The 20,647-nt window shown below is 46.6% G+C and overlaps 1 protein-coding gene across 1 annotated transcript in view; it reads right to left on the bottom strand.

Annotated features, from left to right (window-relative positions):
* Positions 1 to 20,647, bottom strand: part of WNT7A (Wnt family member 7A) — a 103,573-nt gene that overhangs the window by 25,730 nt on the left and 57,196 nt on the right. The gene's annotated exons all lie outside the window — the stretch shown is intronic.

The raw sequence follows: 20,647 nt of genomic DNA, 5'->3' as shown, positions 1-20,647 counted from the left end.
TGGTGGGAATGCAGACTGGTGCAGCCACTATGGAAGACAGTATGGAGTTTCCTTAAAAAACTGAAAATGGAACTCCCATTTGACCCTGTGATCCCACTTCTAGGAATATATCCCAAGAAACCAGAAACACCAATCAGAAAGGATATATGCACCCCTATGTTCATAGCAGCACAATTCACCATAGCTAAGATCTGGAAACAGCCTAAGTGCCCATCAGTAGATGAATGGATTAGAAAACTGTGGTACATCTACACGATGGAATACTATGCTGCTCTAAAAAGGAAGGAACTCTTACCATTTGCAACGTCATGGATGGAACTGGAGAGCATTATACTAAGTGAAATAAGCCAGTCAATAAAGGAAAAATACCACATGATCTCACTCATTCATGGACAATAGAGACCATTATAAACTTTTGAACAATAATAGATACAGAGGCAGAGCTACCTCAAACAGATTGTCAAATTGCAGCAGGAAGGCCGGGGAGGGTTGGGGGGCAGGAGGTAGGGGGGTAAGAGATCAACTAAAGGACTTGTATGCATTCATATAAGCATAACCAATGGACATAAGACACTGGGGAATAGGGGAGGCTAGGGGACTGTCTAGGGCGCGTGGATAAAATGGACACATATGTAATACCCTTTGTAATACTTTAAGCAATAAAAAAAGGAGTAATTACTAATAGATAGGGGTTTTTTTTGGGGGGGGGCAGGGAAGGGTTAATGAAATGTCCTAAAACTGATTGTGATGATAGTTGTACAACTCTGTGAATATACTTCAAATCTTTGACCTATACATTTTAAATGGGTCCATTTTATGGTGTGTGAATTATATCTCAATAAAGCTGTTAAAAAATAAAATTAAATTTAAAAAAAGAAAATACTATGAACAACTATATGCCAACAAACTAGACAATGTGAATGAATGATATAGACAAATTCCTAGAAAAATACAATCTCTCAAAACTGAATCAGGAAGAATCAGAGAATCTAAGTAGGCCAATAACAACTGAGGGATTAGAAGCAGTAATAAAAAAAAAAAACTCCCAACAAACAAAAGCCAGGGTCTGGATGGCTTCATAGGGGTTTTACCAAATATTCAAAAAAGAAATAACACCTTTACTCTTCAAACTATTCCCAAAAAATCAAGAGGAAGGAACACTTTCAAGCTCTTTTTATGAGGCCAGCATTATCCTAATTCCAAAACTAGATAAAGACACTACAAAGAGAATTACAGGCCAACATCCCTGATAAACATAAATGCTAACATCCTCAACAAAATATTAGCAAATAAGACCCAGCAACATATAAAAAAGATCATACACCATGACCAAGTGGGATTTATTCCAGGGGTGAAAAGCTGGTACAATATCCACAAATCAATAAACATGATACATCACATAAACAAACTGAAAGACAAAAGTCACATGATCATTATCAATACATGCAGAAAAAGCATTCAACAAAATCTAAACCCATTTTAGATAAAAACTCTCAGGAAAGTGGGAATAGAGGGAGCATATCTCAACATGATTAAAGCCAAATATGAAAAACTTATAGTGAACTTCATACTCAATAGGCAAAAAATAAAAACCATTTCCCTTAAGAACAGAAACATCTTGGGGGGATGTCCACTTTCACCACTCTTATTTAACATACTACTGGAAGTCCTAGACGCAGTGATAAGACAAGAAGAAGAAATAAAAGGCATCCAATTGGAAAGGAAGAAGTAAAGCTGTCATTATTCACAGATCACATGATATTGTATATAGGAAACCCTAAAGACTCCACAAAAGAACTACTAGATTTAATAAATGAATTTGGCAATGTAGCAGGATACAACATCAACTCCCAAAATTGATGGCATTTTTATACATCAATAATGAATTCTCAGAAAGAGAAACTAAAGAAACAATCCCATTTACCATTGCAATAAAAAAATTAAGATACTTAGGAATAAACTTAGCCAAGGAGGCAAAGACCTGTATTTGGAAAACTACAGGACATTGAAAAAAGAGATAGAAAAAGATATAAACACGTGGAAGAATATACTGTGTTCATGGATTGGTAGAATTAACATCATTAAAATGTCTATATTACCCATGGCAATCTACAGATTCAATGCAATCCCTATTAAAATACCAACAGTATATTTCACAGATCTAGAACAAATACTCCAAAAATTTATATGGAACCAAAAAAGACCCCAAATAGCTGCAAATAGCAATTTGAGAAAGAAGAACAAAGTTGGAGGAATCACAATACCAGATCTCAAGTTATCCTACAAAGCCACTGTAATCAAAACTGCCTGGTACTGGCACAGGCACAGGCATATAGATCAATGGAACAGAACAGAGACCCCAGAAATCAACCCAAGCCATTTTTCTGGATTAATATTTGACAGAGGAGGCAAAACATACAATGGAGTCAAGAGAGTCTCTTCATTAAACGGTGTTGGGAAAATTGGACAGATACATGCAAAAAAAAAATGAAACTAGGCCATCAACTTACACGAATAAACTCAAAAATGGATAAATGACTTAAATGTAAGTTGGGAAACCATAAAAATCCTAGAAAAAACCATAGGCAGCAAAACCTCAAACATCTCATGTAGCAAATATGTTTATGGATACATCTTCTAGGGCAGCGGTTCTCAACCTGTGGGTCATGACCCCTTTGGGGGTCGAACGACCCTTTCACAGGGGTCGCCTAAGACCATCGGAAAACACATATATAATTACATATTGTTTTTGTGATTAATCACTATGCTTTAATTATGTCCAATTTGTAACAATGAAATTGGGGGTCACCGCAACATGAGGAACTGTATTAAAGGGTCACGGCATTAGGAAGGTTGAGAACCACTGTTCTAGGTAAAGGAAACCAAGGCAAAATTAAAAAATGGGACTACATCAAAATAAAAGGCTTCTGCACAGCAAAAGAAACCATCAACAAAATGAAAAGGGAGCCCACTATTTGGGAGAACAGATTTGGCAATGATACATCTCATAAAGGGTTAATATCCAAAATATATAAGGAACTCATACACTTAACAGAAGGAAGACAAACAATCTAATTAAAAAATGGGCAGAGGACCTAAATAGGCACTTCTCCAAAGTGCATATACAGATGGCCAAGAGACATGAAAAAATGCTCAAAGTCACTGATCTTCAGAGAGATACAAATTAAAGCGACAATAATATACCATCTCACACCTGTCAGAATGGCTACCATCAACAAATCAACAAATGACAAGTTCTGGTGAGGATTTGGAGAAAAGGGAACCCTAGGACACTGCTGGTAAGAATGCAGACTGGTACAGGCATTATGGAAAATAGCATAGAGCTTCCTCAAAAAATTAAAAATGTAACTCCTATTTGACCCAGTGATCCCACTTCCAGGAATATATCCTAGGAAACCCAAAACACCAATCAGAAAAATGTATTCACCCCTATGTTCATAGCAGCACAATTTACAATAGCAATGATCTGGAAACAACCCAAGTGCCCATCAGTTGATGAGTGAATAAAAAAGCTGTGGTACATTTATACCATGGAATAGTATGCAGCAGTTAAAAGAATATCTTACCTTAGTGATAGCATGGAGGGAACTGGAGAGTATCATGCTAAGTGAAATAAGTCAGTCAGAGAAAGACAAGTATCACATGATCTCACTCATATGTGGAATCTAATTAACAAAATAAGCTGATGAACAGAGTGGATCCAAAGACATGGAAACATGGGACAGAGTGCAGAATCTTGAAGGGAAGGTGGGGGTGGGTGGGTGGGTGAGTGGGAGGTAATCAACTAAAGACCTTGTCTGCATATATGCATAACCCATGAACACAGACAATAGGGTGGTGAAGGTCTGGGGTGGGGGTGGGAGCGGAAGCTGGCTGTAGGGGGCAAATAGGGGAAAAAAGAGAACATATGTAATACTTTCAACAATAAAAATTTATTAAAAAGAAAAATAACCTACACTAATAAAAGACAAACATGCAAATTGACCATACCTTTGATACACCTTAAGCCACACTCACCAGCCAATCAGAGCGACTATGTGCAAATTTACCCAGCCAAGATGGCGGCCAGCAACCACCCAGCTGGAGCAAGCAGGACGCTTGGTTGCCCCAATAATGGAGGAAGCCAAGCTTCCCGCTTGCCACAGTCTGGCTCTGAGCTCCACTCAAAGCAACAAAGTTTCAATTATAGAAGGTAAATAAACCCCAGATACCTGCTTTCAGCTGGCCGTGGCCACAGAGCTGGAGCGAGCAGGAGGCTTCCCTCCCACCCGCCCTGGCCGGCTCTGAGCTCCTCTCAAGGCTACAGTTTCAATTATAGAAGGTAAATAAATCCCAGAATAAAAAAAAAAGGAGAGAGGCTGGGAGCTTCCATCACTGGGGGGCTTGGCCAGCCTGAAAATGGCCCTTAGCCCCTCACCCAGACTGGCCAGGCACCCCAGTGGGGACCCCCCCACCACCACCCTGAAGGGGTTGTGACCAGCTGCAAACAGCCATCAGGCCCTCACCCAGGCTGGCCAGGCACCCCAGTGGAGACCCCCACCCTGAAGGGGGTGTAACCAACCTGCAAACACCCATCAGCCCCTCACCCAGGCTGGCCAGGCACCCCAGTGGGACCCCCATCCTGATCCGGGACACCATTCAGGGCAAACCAGCCGGCCCCCACCCATGCACCAGGCCTCTATATAATAAAAGGGTAATATGCAAACTGACCCTAACAGCAGAACAACTGGGAATGACTGGTCTCTATGACACACACTGACCACCAGGGAGCAGACACTCAATGCAGGAGCTGCCCCCTGGTGGTCAGTGCGCTCCCACAGGGGGAGTTCTGCTCAGCCACAAGCCAGTCTGACAGCTGCCAGTACAGCGGTGGTGGTGGGAGCCTCTCCCGCCTCCACAGCAGCGCTAATGATGTCCCACTGCAGCTTAGGCCTGCTCCCCTCTAGCAAGTGGACATCCCCCGAGGGCTGCCGGGCTGCCAGAAGGATGTCTGACTGCCAGCTTGGGCCCGATTCCCCAGGGAGCGGGCCTAAACCAGCAGGTGGACATCCTCTGAGGGGTCCCAGACTGCAAGAGGGCATAGGCCGAGCTGAAGCCCCCCCTCCCAAGTGCACAAATTTTTGTGCACCGGGCCTCTAGTATATATATATATATATATATATATATATATATATATATATATATATGCCTAAGTGACCATTACGACCTAATATGACTAGAACTACCAGCTGGTAGCTATGACGCACACTGACCCAGACCTTGCTACTGGGCCCTGACAGCCCCGAATCTGGTTCACCCACACCTTGAACCCAGACAGGATGGAGGAGAGAGCCCAATTCCTCACAGAATCAGTCATTGGTTAGCTTGCTGCTGGGGCCAACCTCCCACGATCCATCCCCCTGGCAGGCTGGCAGCCCCGTCCCCCCTCCCCCATTGACCCTAATTGCTGGCCAGGCCAAGGGACCCCACCTGTGCACAAATTCGTGCATCAGGCCTCTAGTAAAATAATAATAAAAAAACACAGCTTTCTTGTAATATGATTGCCACAACATGCAATTCACTCACTTGAAGTACACAATTTGGTGGGCTTTGGTCTATTCAGAATTGTGTCACTATCCCTAAAAGAAACTCCATACTCACTAGTAGTCACTCCCCATTTCTTCCATCTCAATCCCAGGTAACCACTAATCTACCTTCTGTCTTTCTTTATGTGCATGCTCTAAACATTTCATTTAAATATAATCATAAAATATGTGGCCTTTTGTGTGCCTAGTTTCCTTAATTCAGAGTAATGTTTTCAAGGTTCATCCATGGTATAGCATCTTTATTCCTTTTCATAGCTGAGTAATATTCCATTGTATGGATATGTCACAACTTATCCACCCATTCATAAGTTGTTGGATAGTACTCTCTTTTTAAACTTCCCTTAACTTCCCAGTCTGAAAGTGCCCATTATACTAGCCACAACCCAAGTGGCTACACACCGCCCCTCCATGGCAGAGTCCAGAATGAGTCCTGTCCTCTTGATTCCCAGCCCCATGCTCTTTCCTCCATGTCCACCTCTTGACTCTGTACCTGCACTTCCTTACCTGGAAGGCCAATATTTAAAGATGCTTGACCCAACAATCCCACTACTGAATATGAACACTCCCGGGAGGCTTGTGCATGTGTGAAATGGCAAAAGCCAAAATAATCTAACGATCCACCAATGGGAATCAGTTATGTAAATGATGGTGCATCTATAAACTGGAATGTCCTGCAACTGTTAGAACAAGGCAGTCTGTACTGACTAATGAGGACTGGTTTGCAAGACACATAGTTAAGAGAACAAAGCAAGTGCAGAAACGTACCCAGGGCATGAGCTCATTTGTGTGAGAAAGAAAAGACTTGTGCATGTGTGTTCATAAGAGCACAGAATACTATCTCTGGAAGAATATTTGAGAAGTTGGTAAGAGTGGCTGCCTCTGGGGAAGGCATCTGGAGTGAATAGGATGACCAGCTGAATGGGAGTCTTACTTTTCATGGGATTGCCTTTTGTACATTTTGAATATTCTGACATGTCAGAAAAAAAATTCACCTCCTCCACAAAGCCTTCCCTGATCGCCAGAGCAGTCATTGACTCCCTCATGATTTCCATAGCTGTCCTGGGCTGTTGACTATCTGCCTGTCAACTTTCCTCATCAGGCCAACAGCTCTTTGTCGTGGACATGGAGATATACTACCCAGATAACCTTTCATGCTTCATAGCTACAGGTAGTGGTGTGCTTGTAATTCGGCTCTCAAAAAAAAAAAAGCCTGATTTTAAGCTACTAAACATTTAACGATCAGCTCACAAATCCCTGACTATATCACACTGGGTTTTGCCAGCCTGAAGGAGCCAGCACCAGCACACATGGGACTAGAAGTGGAATCAGCCCATATCATCCAATGGTCAGCTCCTTCAGGATCTGTCCCCACGGCAGAGAACTGCAACCTTTCCCACTGGCTTGCAGCCAGGGACAGGGAGAGGCAGGGGTGTCTCAAGGTCTGGCCACTCTGATGGACAGTACTTGCTCCAGAGTTCCCACCAAAACATTGCCTGGCCAGCATCACAGTTTCTGCCCATCCTTGTTCCTCCCCTTTCTCTTCACAAATCCCTAATAAACAGCTTTAACTTGGAAGTCCATCTCCCCTCTGCTTCAGGAGACCCTCACCTGGGACACACCTGAGGGGTGGAGCCAGGACGCTCATCTTTATCTCCGAAGCCTCTGGCAGACTCACCTGGCATGGAAAAGGTGCTGACTAGATGCAAGGCGAAAGAAAGACCTAATTAGTGTGTGTCTTTTCCCATGTGAAACATTCATTCACTGGCTCTCTCCTTAGACATTGAACAACTGCTGTGTGCTATTTGGCATCATCCCTGTTCCAGAGGCCTTGGGAGGAACATGACACAAGGAGATGCTGCCCCTGCATTCTTGGAGCCTGAACACCCAAGCCAGAGCATCCCTGGAATCAATCATTGATTATAGATTGGTGAGTGCTGTGAAGGAGCAGAACAGAGCAAAGAAATCCTGCCCCCGGAGGGGCTGCTCTTGTGTGTAGCTCCCCAAAGCCTCCCACAGAAAGGCAAGCTGGCAAGATTTCTCAGGATGAGACAGGCGTGGCTGGCAGAGTGAGAGGGAGATGGGCTGGGAGACACTCGGACAGAAGCATCTGGATCATCTGTGAGCCAAGGGCATCAAAGAGGGGCTTTCATGCGGGGGAGTCATGGGATCCAACTGACAACTTAAAAGATCATTCCAAATGGAGTGGCCATTAGGTTAGAGAAGGTCGGAGGGTAGGATGGAAATCTGGCAAGAAGGTATCCCCATAAACCAGGCCAGAGACACGATGGTGGTTCAGATCATGATGGTGGCAGTGGAAGGGAGAGAAGGAGCAAAATTGGCAAGACTTAGTGTGGACGATTGGTGGAGGGCTGCAGAGGTCCCAGGGGTGACTCACAGGCCTATGATGGATGCAGGGACTGTACACAAGACAATGAATAGGAAGAGGGACTAGGCTTGGGAAAGAGTTTATGTTGAGGGCATAATTAGGAAATTTCAGAGACAGTGAATAGCCAGGAAGAAGGACATGTGGGGATCAACAGGGTGTTTTAGCGCCACTGAAATCTGGTTCCAGTCAGCTCAGGTGCTCACAAGGGAAAATGGGAGTTAAGTCCTAGTCAGGATTCAGTCACTTCCACAGATTAAAACATGTGGTTGAAACCAGCCAGAAGTGGGGTAAACACCTATGAATTTTTTGTGTTAAAAAATTGATTGCAAAAGCATTAGAGGGGAGACACAGAAAAATTTAAAGTTTAGATGACTACAAGTTCAATACAAACTGAGAGACTGCTAAAAAGCCAACCATCTGAGGGCATATTAACTGAGGTAGGTGTATATTGTCCACAATAAAGGATGAGATGGCCTTGCTATGTGATTTTCAGAACTGGGCTATACCACAGCAGATGGACAGAAACAGATAAAGCATGTGTAGATGAGGGGGTTAAAGAAGCCATACTGAAGAGCTGGAGCTGCCTGGTCTAAAGACAGTTTCTGCCTTGGTTACTGCCCGCCCCGCGCCCGCGCCCGCCCCCCCCCCCCCAAACACACACACTCTTTAGACCTATCTCAGGGCAGGGTGAGTGGGAGGCACTATGCATCCAGAGGGCAAAACTGGGACCCTAGTTGGTGGGAAGGGGGAATCATGGGGCAGGGCAGCAGATACCAGCTCAGCAAGAGGTCAGCCCTCCCCACTAAGCTGACCAGGGTTGGAGGGCGCTGCAGAGGGTGATAAGCTCCCTGTCCTGGGAGTATGTGAGAGCAGCAGGTGGAGTCTGCAATAGGGATTCCTGCAATGGGTGGGGGTGGCTGTTCTCAATCTGCTTCTCTGTCCCCTAGCTCAGCCCCAAACCTGCCTGGAGCAGCAGAAAGGATTTTCCACACCACTGGAGGTAGAAAATCAATCTCTTTCTGACAGGCCCCCAGGAAGTGCCAACAATGGTGTTGCCCAGAGCCCAGAATTGCCAGGGTGGGGTTCTTAGGCCAGGGAGGGGCCTTGGGAGAAACTTGGCTCTGGAAAATTTCTTGATTCATAATACCAAATAGATACTATCAAAGGTGGCCTCCCTGGCAGTCCCAGTCTCTTGGGACTTCCCAGAGGATTCAGGGAGTGAATTTCCTAGAGGAGGAAGGCGTTCTCAGGGGGAGAGGTCAGACAGTGACCTCCCATATGGTCCATGCCACATGGTGCTCCTGTGACCAGGAACTTGTCACCCTCCACAGCATCCTGAGGGCATCTAATTTTTAAAAACCAAAAGCTGTTTCCCAGCATTGAGTTCCACTGCTCCCTTTCACCTCCCCTGGGAAGAACCTGGTGTTCCCGACACAGTTCAGGAGGATTTTCCTACCTCTCAGGGTCTGTCATTCCTGCCATGCCCTCTTCCAGTAATGTGTTTCAATTCACCCCCACATGCCCTGGCTCAGTCCAACCCTTCAAGGGCCTCACAAACACCACCTCTCTCTCAGAGCTGTCCTGTCCCTGCCCTATCCAACCCAGGGGGTCTCCTCCAGCAAGATCTGTCCTGCTCTGGATGCCCTTCTCTTTGTGCCTTGTTTTATACAAGCCAGGCATGGCTTTCGGGGCTCTGTAAACACCGACTCCTCCGTGAGGCTTTCTCTAACCACTAAAACCAAAGGAGCCCCGCCTGTCATCGCTTCCAGCTTCCATTGGTCATCACTCCAAGATCCCACCCGTCATTTCTCTCAGCTTCCACTGGGCATAATTCTCAGCTCCTACTAGTCATTGCTCAAAGATTCCACCAGTCATCACTCCAGGTTCCCACCAATCACTGCTCCCAGATCCACCTGCTCATTGCTAAGGACAGAATAGTAACTCAGGCCAGTCAGGGCGACTTAGAGAGAGCCCTGGTGTTCATGAGAAACAGTGAACGAGAACTGTTGGTTATTTCCCTCCAGATATGCACAGGAGAGAATGCAGGAGCCAGAGCTGTGGACAGGTGCCTTGTAACCACATGAGTCTGAGAATGGAGTGAACTAAGTGAGCAGCGCTGGAAAAGACAGGGTAGGGGGTGTGCAATTGTTTCCTGGGAATATCATTTGCACCCTGGATCAAACGGGACCTGAATTCATTATCCTAAGATCATGCAGTTCTATCAACTAATGAACTCCCTTTGTTTTTAAGCCATCTCCAGTTGGATTTCTGTCCCTTAGAGCTTAAAATACCCTAACTAGTACAGAGCTCCTTTCATCTGTATAGTGGAGATGACTTTTGCAAAGTCAATAGCCAGTCCTTAGTTTGTGGGTTTTGTCACAACCTGGAGCAGATCTGGGAAGCTGAGAACTGGTTTGCTTGAAAGGTCCTTGGGGAGGCCAGGACCTCAGGGCTCGAGATTGAGGCTAGCTTGGCTCCTCTGCAGGAAGGGGTCAGTTCTGGAGCATTTGCACTCCAGCTGATGAGCAGTGATCTAGGCAACTAGAATCAATCTCTACATGGAAGCATATTGTGATGAAAACTGGCCAGAAGCAGGGGAGAAAGCACCAGTGTCAGGGCCAGATAACCTAATAATCTGGTTCAAATCCTACCTCTGGTTGCCACATGCAGGTGATGGCAGAACTGGCCAAAGGGAGTAGGGCTCACTCTTGCCTGAATATCCATTTTCTCACCACAGCCTACCTGCCTCTGATCATGGAGGCTGAACACATAAGATATCATCTGTAAAGAGGGAGAGAGAGGGGGAGAAAGAGAGAGAGAGAGAGAGAGAGAGAGAGAGAGAGAGAGAGAGAGAGAGACTTCTCGTTGCTCATCTTTGAATGCTGTGGTGTGAGACATGATTCTCAGAGCTCAGGCAGCCATCTTGTGATCAAAAGGCAGGAGACCTAGAGGCTGACAAGGTACCAATGGCAGACTGGAGATTAGGAACAGCTGGACCCTTAAAGAGATGGCAGCCTCTAAAAGAAACTATATCCAGACTTTCATTTTGCAAGAAAAAAAAAACTATCATTAAAGCCACGTCTAGCAAGGTATTTCGTTACTTGGAAGAAATGCATCTTCAGTGACTCTCGTTGTAAAATAGGAGCAAGTCTTTCCTCCAAGGAACAGTGGGATTAAATGAGAGAAGGGCTGCCTGGTGCAGTGTGTCACCTGTGTGAGTTTCCCTTGTCTCCTTCGGGGGAAACAGGGATGAACTGGCACAGTCTGGATGGGCAGCAGTAGGGGAGCAGAGTTATGAGGTGGAAGGGCAATTGGCTGGAGGTCCTGCTTCTGCCTCTACATGGCTGCAGGCAAGTCCGTTTCCTTCTCTGGGCCTCAGTTTCCCCCACCTGTACAATGAAGAGTCTAGCAGGCGGTTCTTCAAGAGAAAAGAGGGACACAGGGATAAGGCGGGCAAAGGTGAGGAAAGAAGCAGGTTGACTGAAGTCTGCCTCATTCTCCCAGAAGTCCCAAGGTAGGAATCAATTTCAGAGTGCTGTAGTAGCTACAGACTTATAGAAGTACCCGTTGCCTCCAGGGGTCATTGTGGGTACTAAGTGGACCCCAATAAAGAAGCCCTGGCCTTTCATTCTCTCTCCACCTTCTCCCACATCCAGGCCAGCTCATCCTGTTGTAAACATCCCAGCCCAGCTCCTGAAGCTTGTGTGTGCTACTGCCTCCTGACACAGGAGCCAGTGCAACTTTCAGAAGCCCCCACAATCACCAGCACTTTCTCCTCTCTCACCATCTGCTCTGGGTCTCTACAGCATCCTCTCCTAAGCATGTTACCACTGGTGCTTTCTCCCAGCCACCCTTTCCCCAGCAGGACACCGGGTTCCCAAACCTTCTCTGAACAAACCCCAAGTCAGGGAAAAATTGACTGGGAAAGTTGGGCTCCAGTAAAGAAGAGGCACAGAAAGAAGGTGACAGATCTGCTGTGCATGGAGTCTTCCTCTCCTAGGCTGATGTTTCCACAGAAGGCCCACCTGTCAGAGTCCAGGGTACTTGAGGCAAGAAGATGGTCAGCAAATCTGGCTATTTCTTCCCCCAGGTCTCCATGCCTCAGCTAGCCATGTTTCTCATCTCCAAGGCGCACCTGCACCAATCAAGTTGAACCCTCTTCCCCCTTAGTGCATAGCTGCCATGCATGGCCATGCCCTGTGCTGGGTACCTCATGGCATTATCCCAAGGAGCCCAATAAGGTGGGGGTCCTGCTGGAGTCAAACCTGGGCCCCGTGAGAGCCTTGGATGAGACCCCTTCTCTGTCCCCAAAGGCCATCTGTGGACACTACATCCATGAGCTCCCTGCCCTCCAGTCTCCAGTCAGGTCTAGCCACCTGGAAATACTGCAGAAGACTGGGCAGGAAGAGGGAGAGGCAAGGACATTTACTCCTGACTCCCTCTGTACAGGGCCATGTGGTGACAGTTTCCACATTCCCCTAACTATAACCATGGCTCCTGCCACGTGGCCCCTCTCCTCCAGCTACACTGCTCCCTTCCCTGCCCTCAGGCTTCCAGGTAGTAAAAGTTCCCAGCCCATACTCCTGTAAGTACCCCTTCATTAAACTTTCTTCTGTTATTGCCAAGTGTGCCTTCTACTGGACCCTGGCTGGGGCACTGGGTCAGTTAGACCACCTCATGAGCCTCATTGCTGCCTCCTCACTCAGTGAAACATATCCAGTGGTGGCAGTGCCAGGATGGGAGACTGGGGCACTGTGCTGGGCTGAAGCAGGCTCTCAGGAAGCATAGCTGAGTTACTATGGTTGTTAAATTATCTATGGCATGGTGTGAAATGTTCCTGTTACTCTTGACTAAGAGTAGGGACAATTTCTCAGAATAGAGCTGCCCACTGGCTTCCTGCCCAAGTTGCTCTGTTGTAACTTCCTATTTGCACACCTGTCCTTCCCACCAAACTGTAAGTCCCATGAGGGCAGGAACCAGGACAACTCCAATAAAAGCTGCCAACTTGGCCTCAGCTGCTGTTTTAAGTGCTTGACATAACGCAACTCACTGAATTTGCACAACAACCCTATGAGACAGATTTATTATCATTCCCCCTTTACAGATGAGAAAACAGAAGAACCAAGGGGTCATAGGAAGTATTGGAATGGGTATTCAAACCTAGGTAGTCTGGCTCTAGAGCCGTGTGATAGAGCTGGATCCGTGGAAAGCGGGGGCTGGGAGAACCTTGCTCCCTCAGGCCATGGCTCACAGGGCAGGTGTACACAGTGGACATTGGTGCCCACCCAGGTCCTTCTCCAAGACCAAGAATTCACTGGCCGGCTGCCTGGAGTGTTGGCTGCTGATGCTTGCAGCCAAGTTCTTCCTGGAGGTGCTCCATCATGGGAGCCATCTCCTCAGCCAAAGGCCTGTTCTCCCTGCCTCAACTAGAAACATCTCTAAAGGGCAATTCTGATGGACCAGTTGAAGCTGCTGCTGCTGCATCACAGCCCAACTTCTCCCCTTCATGTCCCCACAGGTGCATCTCCCCAGAGCCCTTGCTGGATCCAGCCACCAGGAGACTATAGGTGTGAGCACACCTTGGGAGGGAGGCTACAGGCTACAAGCCTAGAGCTTACACTGCCTCTCCCTGCTCCTCCTGCTCCTGCTCCTCCTCCTTCTGTTCCTCCTCCTGCTCCTCTTCCTTATGCTCCCCCTGTTCCTCCTCCTCCTGTTCCTCCTCCTTATTCTGGTCCCCCTCCTGTTCCTCCTCCTGCTCCTTCTCCTTCTGTTCCTACTCCTGCTCTGTCTCCTCCTGCTCCTACTCCTGATCCTCCTGCTGCCCCTGCTCCTCCTCCTCTGCCTCCGTGCCTCCTGTGTGTCAATCCGTCATGAGCAGAAAGCTGCCTTGCCTTCAGCTGCAGCTGTATTCCTTTGGGCAACTCAGATAAAAGAGAAGACAGATTTTTTAAAAAACATTTGGAGTATTTTCTTCTTGGTTACATTCTTTAAGTAATATTGGACGCACTGACTTCAAGAAAATATTCCTGTCTGCCTCGGGTGGGATGGCAGGGGAAAGCTGCATTCCTTAGAACAGGGCCACCGGAGTGCAGCTGGGTTAGCCCTGACTACAAGGTGGCACAGAGTCCCACCTGGCCTCAGGAAGAGCAGTGTCAACCAAACCAGTCAGGAAATTCTTCTGGTCTGGATTGAGACCTCCGAAATTCAGTGTGGGCCAGGTTATGACTGTTCAAAGACTATCCTATGTGTGGCACCCTGTTGTCCTGGGATAAAAGCCCTGAGTTTATTGCCTGGCTCTCGAAGCCCACGAACTGGGGGCTTGTAGATAAATAACCCTTCATCTTCAGACCTGCCTTTCTAGGTTCCCACTTTTTCTCAATACACATGTCTACTCCTGCACATAGTCACCCACATGCCCAAACACATCCCCATGTGCTGTACACACACTCATGTCTTCCCACATGCATGATCCCACACTTGTTCACACACCCTCACACTCATCACCACACACTGTTACATGTGTGCTCACACTCACCTGCTCCCTCCCTCACAGTCACACACACAACCCACATGCTCATACACAAACCCCCACACACGTCCCCTTCAGCCCCTATGCTCACACACATGTGGATACTCACAACCTCATATACAACACTGCACACCATTCACTCTTGCATGACACAGGCTCACACAGTCCTTTACTTATAGTTACACCACAACCCTCTCATGCTCAGACATGCACACACTTACAATCTCAAAGTAATACACATCCTCACATGTGAGGGGAGCCCAGACAGTACAGGCCAACAGATTCGCTCCACTATGCTTGTTAGCCAGGGCTCTGGGCCAGGCCTCAGCTTTGCTCACTTGTAAACTAAGGTTAACACAGTCCCTTCAGAGGGCTATCATGGGCCGTTTTAGAGGTGGGGCAGACAGGCTGTGTCTGCTCATGATGCAGCCTTCTGACTCTGGCCAATTCCTCCCAGGCACATGCCAACTGCCTCTCATGAGTCGACTCACCTGGAGGAAGCTGGTTGATGAAGGGGCAGAGGCTACCTCTAATGGGATTCAGCCTAGAGACAGGGTTTGGCTGTAGAAGTGGGCTGTTGCCTAAAGTGAGGCAGTCAGGTGGCTCCAACCATAGCATGATACGCAGGGAAGTAGGCAGTGGGAGGTGGAGGGATGGAACCCACATGCTCCTCCCAACTTCTGGAACATCATGAATTGGCCTTGTCATTCATTCATTCATTCATTCATTCATTCATCATTCATCATTCACTCACTAATTCATCTTTTCACCATATGTTAATTTAATTTCTGCCCTGGGCTAGGCTTGAAGTTGGTGGCCAAGTGGACAGACAGAGGCAAGCTCCCTGCTCTCTTAAAGTTTATGCTCTGGTGGGGTGGGGAGGTCAAGAGTGCATCCAATTATCACATGGATATGAGACCAGTGCCAACCTCTACCAACAGTGCAAACCTGCCTCTCCATTGGTGACAGAGGTTCCACTTCCACAACCTGACTGGAGAGGGATTTTTAAGACAATGGAGGATTCCAAGCTGAGGTATTATATCGCACTGAGGAATTGTTCATGCTATTCTGAGTAATAACAGCACTATTGTTATGTTTTTTTTAAAACTCTGTATTGATTAGATATATACACACAAGAATTGGTGGGTAAAATAACATTATGACTGGGATTTGCCCTAAACTGTTCCAGAGTAGCAGCTAAAATGATGTTGATGTCTATTGCTGGGGTTGTTGAAGCTAGAAGTTGGGTACATGTAGCTCACAATACTGTCCTCTCTCCCCAAGCCATCCCCTGCTACTGCCTTGATCTCACCCCTATGCCTGTTCTCTCCACTCTAGTCACAATGCGTCCTTTGCTGCTCCTCCAACACACCAGGCATGCTCCTCCCTAAGGCCTTAGCACTGGCTGTCCCTCTGCATGGGACACTCTGCTCTGCTCTCTACCTGGCTTCTTCCCTCATTTCCTTGTGCCTTTGCTCAAATCTCACCTTTCCATGGACACTTCTTTTGACCCCCACCTGGTTTCTTTTGCTCCCTGGAAGGTCAGTATCTGACATAGACACATTCTCCTTATTTGGTTTCTCCTATCTCCCACTGGAATGTAACTGCCCAAAGGCAGCAACTAGCCTATCTGCTCCCTGCTGCATCCCCAGCACTCAGACCGGTGCCTGGAACATAGACAGTGCCCAGTAGATACATCCTGAATGAATGACTGAGAGCAGTAACAATGGGACCAACTGGAATGAGGCGGTGAGGAAATGGCCTCCAGAGCTGAGGACATTGAGGATAACTTGGCTAGATAAGAAGAAGGAAAGGGCAGGCCAGACAGAGGGACCAGCATGAGCAAAGGCCAGTGAAAAGGGGACTGAGAGCACAGAGCAGTCAAGAAATGGTGAGGAGGCCAGTGGGTCAGGCTGGAGGGCTGGCCCCGCCTCTTAATGGAACAGGGAGTGTTTGGCATTTGAGAAGCTCTCTTGGGCAGCCACATGGAGGACAGACCAGAGGCTTGAGCTGGTGCAGGAAGCAGTAAGAGGGAGGCTCAACCAGACAGAACTGCAAATGAAGAACAAGGGAGCAGACAGAAGTCAGACAATCACCTGGCCATTTTCCAGGGGTAGATGCTTGTGAACTCACTTTGGTGGTGAATCAGTTACAAGCTGCCCAGCTGATGAGGGTTAAGCCAGCGTCCACAGCACCTGCTGACCTTCATGGCCCTCTATGCCCTGGCTACCACCAGATGAACTTCCCAGGATCCAATAGGCCCCTGCCTGGGCAACTAGGTACCACTGAGGCTCTTTGAATGCCCCACCCCAGAACAGGAACTTCCTTTGTGTGGGTGTCCAGTACAGGAGCTGGGGTCTGGGAAGGTGGGCTGCCTGGCCCAAGGACATGGATGGAGAGACACCTCCCCTGAGATAGATGTTTTTCTGATCATGGTGGAGTCAGGAATTTTCCAGCCAGGTGACTGGGTTATCTCTATGCAAGGCAGTGTCCAGCAAGGTGGGCCTCTCCTGGAGACGAGGGGGTGGCATAGCTCAGGAATAATGGATTCCTTACTGGTCTGAAGCTACAGAGAACTGCTGTAGGAGCTGAGACCCAGGGCTCAGGGGGACATAGGTATTTGTCCCAGCCTAGCCACCAAGAACTGTGTGGCTTCTGGCCATCTCTGAAGCTCTGTCTGCACCACATGGGCTGGTCCTGTGTCCCTGGATAAGGGTGAATGGGTCTGGGAGGTCCTCTGAAACCAGGTCATGCTGAAGAAACTGGAGCCTCTCACAAGAGAGGAAGAAGAGGTTTCAACTCCTTGACGTGGAGTCCCAGCTCTGCCACCTCCTGGCTGGGTAACCATGGGAGCATCACTCAACTTCTCTGAGCCTGGTTCTTCAACAAGAAAACTGGGTCTTAAGAGCAGCAATGACAGGGACCATCTCAGGGTTGCTAACTGAAGCAGTATTTTGAGGAGGGAGCTGGAGGAGAGAACTTTAATGGGTTGGAGCCCCCAAATTTTTGCAGGATTATTCTCTGCTAAAGTTGCCAACCAGCTTGGAGATGCAAGGAGTGAAACTGGCCCTTCCTAGTTGTCTTATAAGGCAACTCCCAACCAAGAGCCTGCAGGGATGAAGTGAACTTTCCAGAAGGAAGTGAGATCCCTATCACCAGAGGTATTCAAGCCAGAATGAGATCTGCAGATCTAAGACAGGAGCCATCAGTCACATGACAGCTTGAACTGTGGTTCATCTGAACTGAAATGTGCTGTAAGCATAAAGCAAATGCCAGATTTCAAAGACTTGTTATGGGAAAAAAAGAACATAAAATCTCAGTATTTTCATTTTGATTACACATTGAGATGACACTATTTTGAGCATATTAGATTAATTAAAATACATTACTGAATTTAATGTCACCCTTTTTACCTTTTTAAAAATATATTTCTTTATTGATTTCAGAGAGGAAGAGAGAAGGAGAGATAGAAACATCAATGATGAGAGATAATCATTGATCATCTGCCTCCTGCATGCCCTCTATTGGGGATTGAGCCCGCAACCCAGGCATGTGCCCTTGGCCGGAATCAAACCCGGGACCCTTCAGTCTGCAGGCTGACTGTCTATCCACTGAACCAAGCTGGCTGGGGCCCCTTTTTACCTTTTTGATGTGGCTACTAGAAAAATGTTTAAATTACATGTGTGACTCATTAATTTCTATGGGATAGTGCTGGTCAAATCCTTGTTGTTCAAAGTGTAGTCCCAGTGCATCACCTGGGAGCTTGTTGGAAATGCAGACTCTCAGGTGTCACCCTGACCTGCAGAATCAGAAGCTGAATTTCCACACTGTCCCCAGGTGATCGTGTGTGCATTAAAATTTGAGATGCCTTACAGATAACTTGGTTAGAGATCTGGAGGATCCCTGTTTCAGAAGGGAATGAAAGCAAACAACCTCAAGTTAACCCAGACTATATGAAATATTAGGTAATCGATGTCTTTGTCCCTGAGTCACACACTCAGTTCACGGTGTTTTTATACCCATCTCTCTCTTACCGGGAAGCAAACACATACTTTCAAGAGAAAAGGGCAGTATAGCAAGGGACTAGAGACTCTTAGAAATGAACAGCATCATGGAACACACCATTATTTGCATCCTGTAAATTTTTAGCAGCTGGAAAATAATCTCAGGAAACAACTGAAAAATAGATCTATGTGTTAAAAAAGCAACTCCCCTAAATTCCTCCTTCTTTCTAATCTGGAAACTTGGCCCACAGGCATTGGATGATACTTAATATGGAAATGGTGAGCAAATAAATCACTCTGAGGTGCCACAAATTGCCCAGGGCCTATTTTATGGGTGAGTTTTAACTTTTGAGCACTGGGGTCTGTAATTAAAAAGCTGACAGCCTCCCAACTGTGACTATGCCAGGAGGGCTTGGAACTGCAGGAGGGAAACAAGGAGGGTGGTACCTCTTCCAACTTCATTCAGTCCAAGTTCAAAGTCCACCTTTGGCTTTCCAGGATACAACCAAACCTACACTACTCACAGGGTGCAGGAGGTGATCTGCCCATCTCCCCCATCCCCCACCCCCCCTCCCAAACACACCCATCTGTTACCTCGTCTCCCCTCTCCCTCTGCTCATTGAGTCTCTTTTTTCCAAGCTCTTGTATTCACTGTTCCCTCTGTCTCAAATGCTATTCCCCATACGGTTCACTTCCTCACTTTCTATTCTGAACTCATCTTCTCAGAGAGACTATTCCTGCCTACCTAATATAAATCCCCCCTCCTGTCACCTCTGACCTCTCACCCTGCTTTACTTTTTCATCATAGCATTCATTACTCTCTGATAGTAGATATAATTATTTGTTTGTCCTCTGTTTTCCTTATGGAAAGTCAGCTTCCTAAAGGCAAGTGCTACCTAATCCCAGAGCTTCAAACAATCCCAGACACAGAAATAGGTGCTTAGATATTGTTGAATGAATGAATGCATGGATTTCTATCCCTTTCTTTCTTAGCTGGTCTGATGATCTCACCCGAAAAACATCCAACTTATCAGCAATGAGCTCAGCTTTTCATCCATCCCCTCAACCAACCATCATTCTAATAATTTTCTATAACTTTCTCCATCCATCTATTCATCCACCTGTCCATCCATATAGCCATTCTCCAACCATCCTTCCAAATACTATCATTTATCTATCTAGTTAGCTATCTATCTATCATCATCCTCCCAAATATTCATCCATCCACCATCCATACTTCCAAACTAACCCCCAGCTGGTTAGACGTTCTAACCTGGGATCCCACAGTCCCCTACACTTCCTTTTACCAAATGCAGTTTATGCCATTATGAATACATGCAGTAATTCACCCTTCCCCTGTTATTACAATGTAAGCACCTCAAAGGCAGAGATTTTCTCTTATTTATCTCTGATTTCCAGTGCTTAAAAACAGGGCTAACACTTAGTAGGTGTCAGTGAATGTTTTCTGAATGAATATATTTTTTCTTTCCCTTTATTTACTTGTTCTGCATTTCCTACTAAACTGTGAACTCCATGATGGCAGGGACCATTTTTAGTCATTTGTTGATCTCTAAAATCTTATACCTGACACAAAAGAGACATGCTACAAATACTGAATGAACGAGTGAGTGAATGAATGCCCAAACAGAGGACCTACATATAGCAAGAGTATATACGCTGGAGCTAGACTGCCTGGATTCAGACCCTTGTTTCTACTCTTTCGCTGTGTGACCTTGGGTGAGTCAGCGAGCCTTTCTGTGCTCAGTGTCCTCATTTGTAAAAGAGAAATAATAATAGCATTTTATAACTGGGTTCTTATGAAAATGTTATTAGTTAATATATATGAAGTACTTAGAACAGTACCTGGAGTAAGTCAAGGGCTACATAGGGGTTTAAAAATAAAATCCTCATTTCAGGCTGGCCCATAAGACCAATTATTGAAGTCACAGATTCTTAAGTTTAAAAGGCAGGAAAAAAACTTCTGACTGAGTCTTCACTGTTCCCACAGGAGGTCTCCTATAGCAAACACTTTCACTTTCCCAGCCACACAGGGACCATTGGGTTAACTACCAACATTATGCTAGGTGGTCACGGAAGGGGACAGGAAGTGATAAAGCAGACA

Source organism: Myotis daubentonii, chromosome 3 (assembly GCF_963259705.1).
Source record: "Myotis daubentonii chromosome 3, mMyoDau2.1, whole genome shotgun sequence".
In the NCBI taxonomy this organism is placed as follows: domain Eukaryota; kingdom Metazoa; phylum Chordata; class Mammalia; order Chiroptera; family Vespertilionidae; genus Myotis; species Myotis daubentonii.
This window is presented reverse-complemented; position numbering and strand designations above follow the sequence as displayed.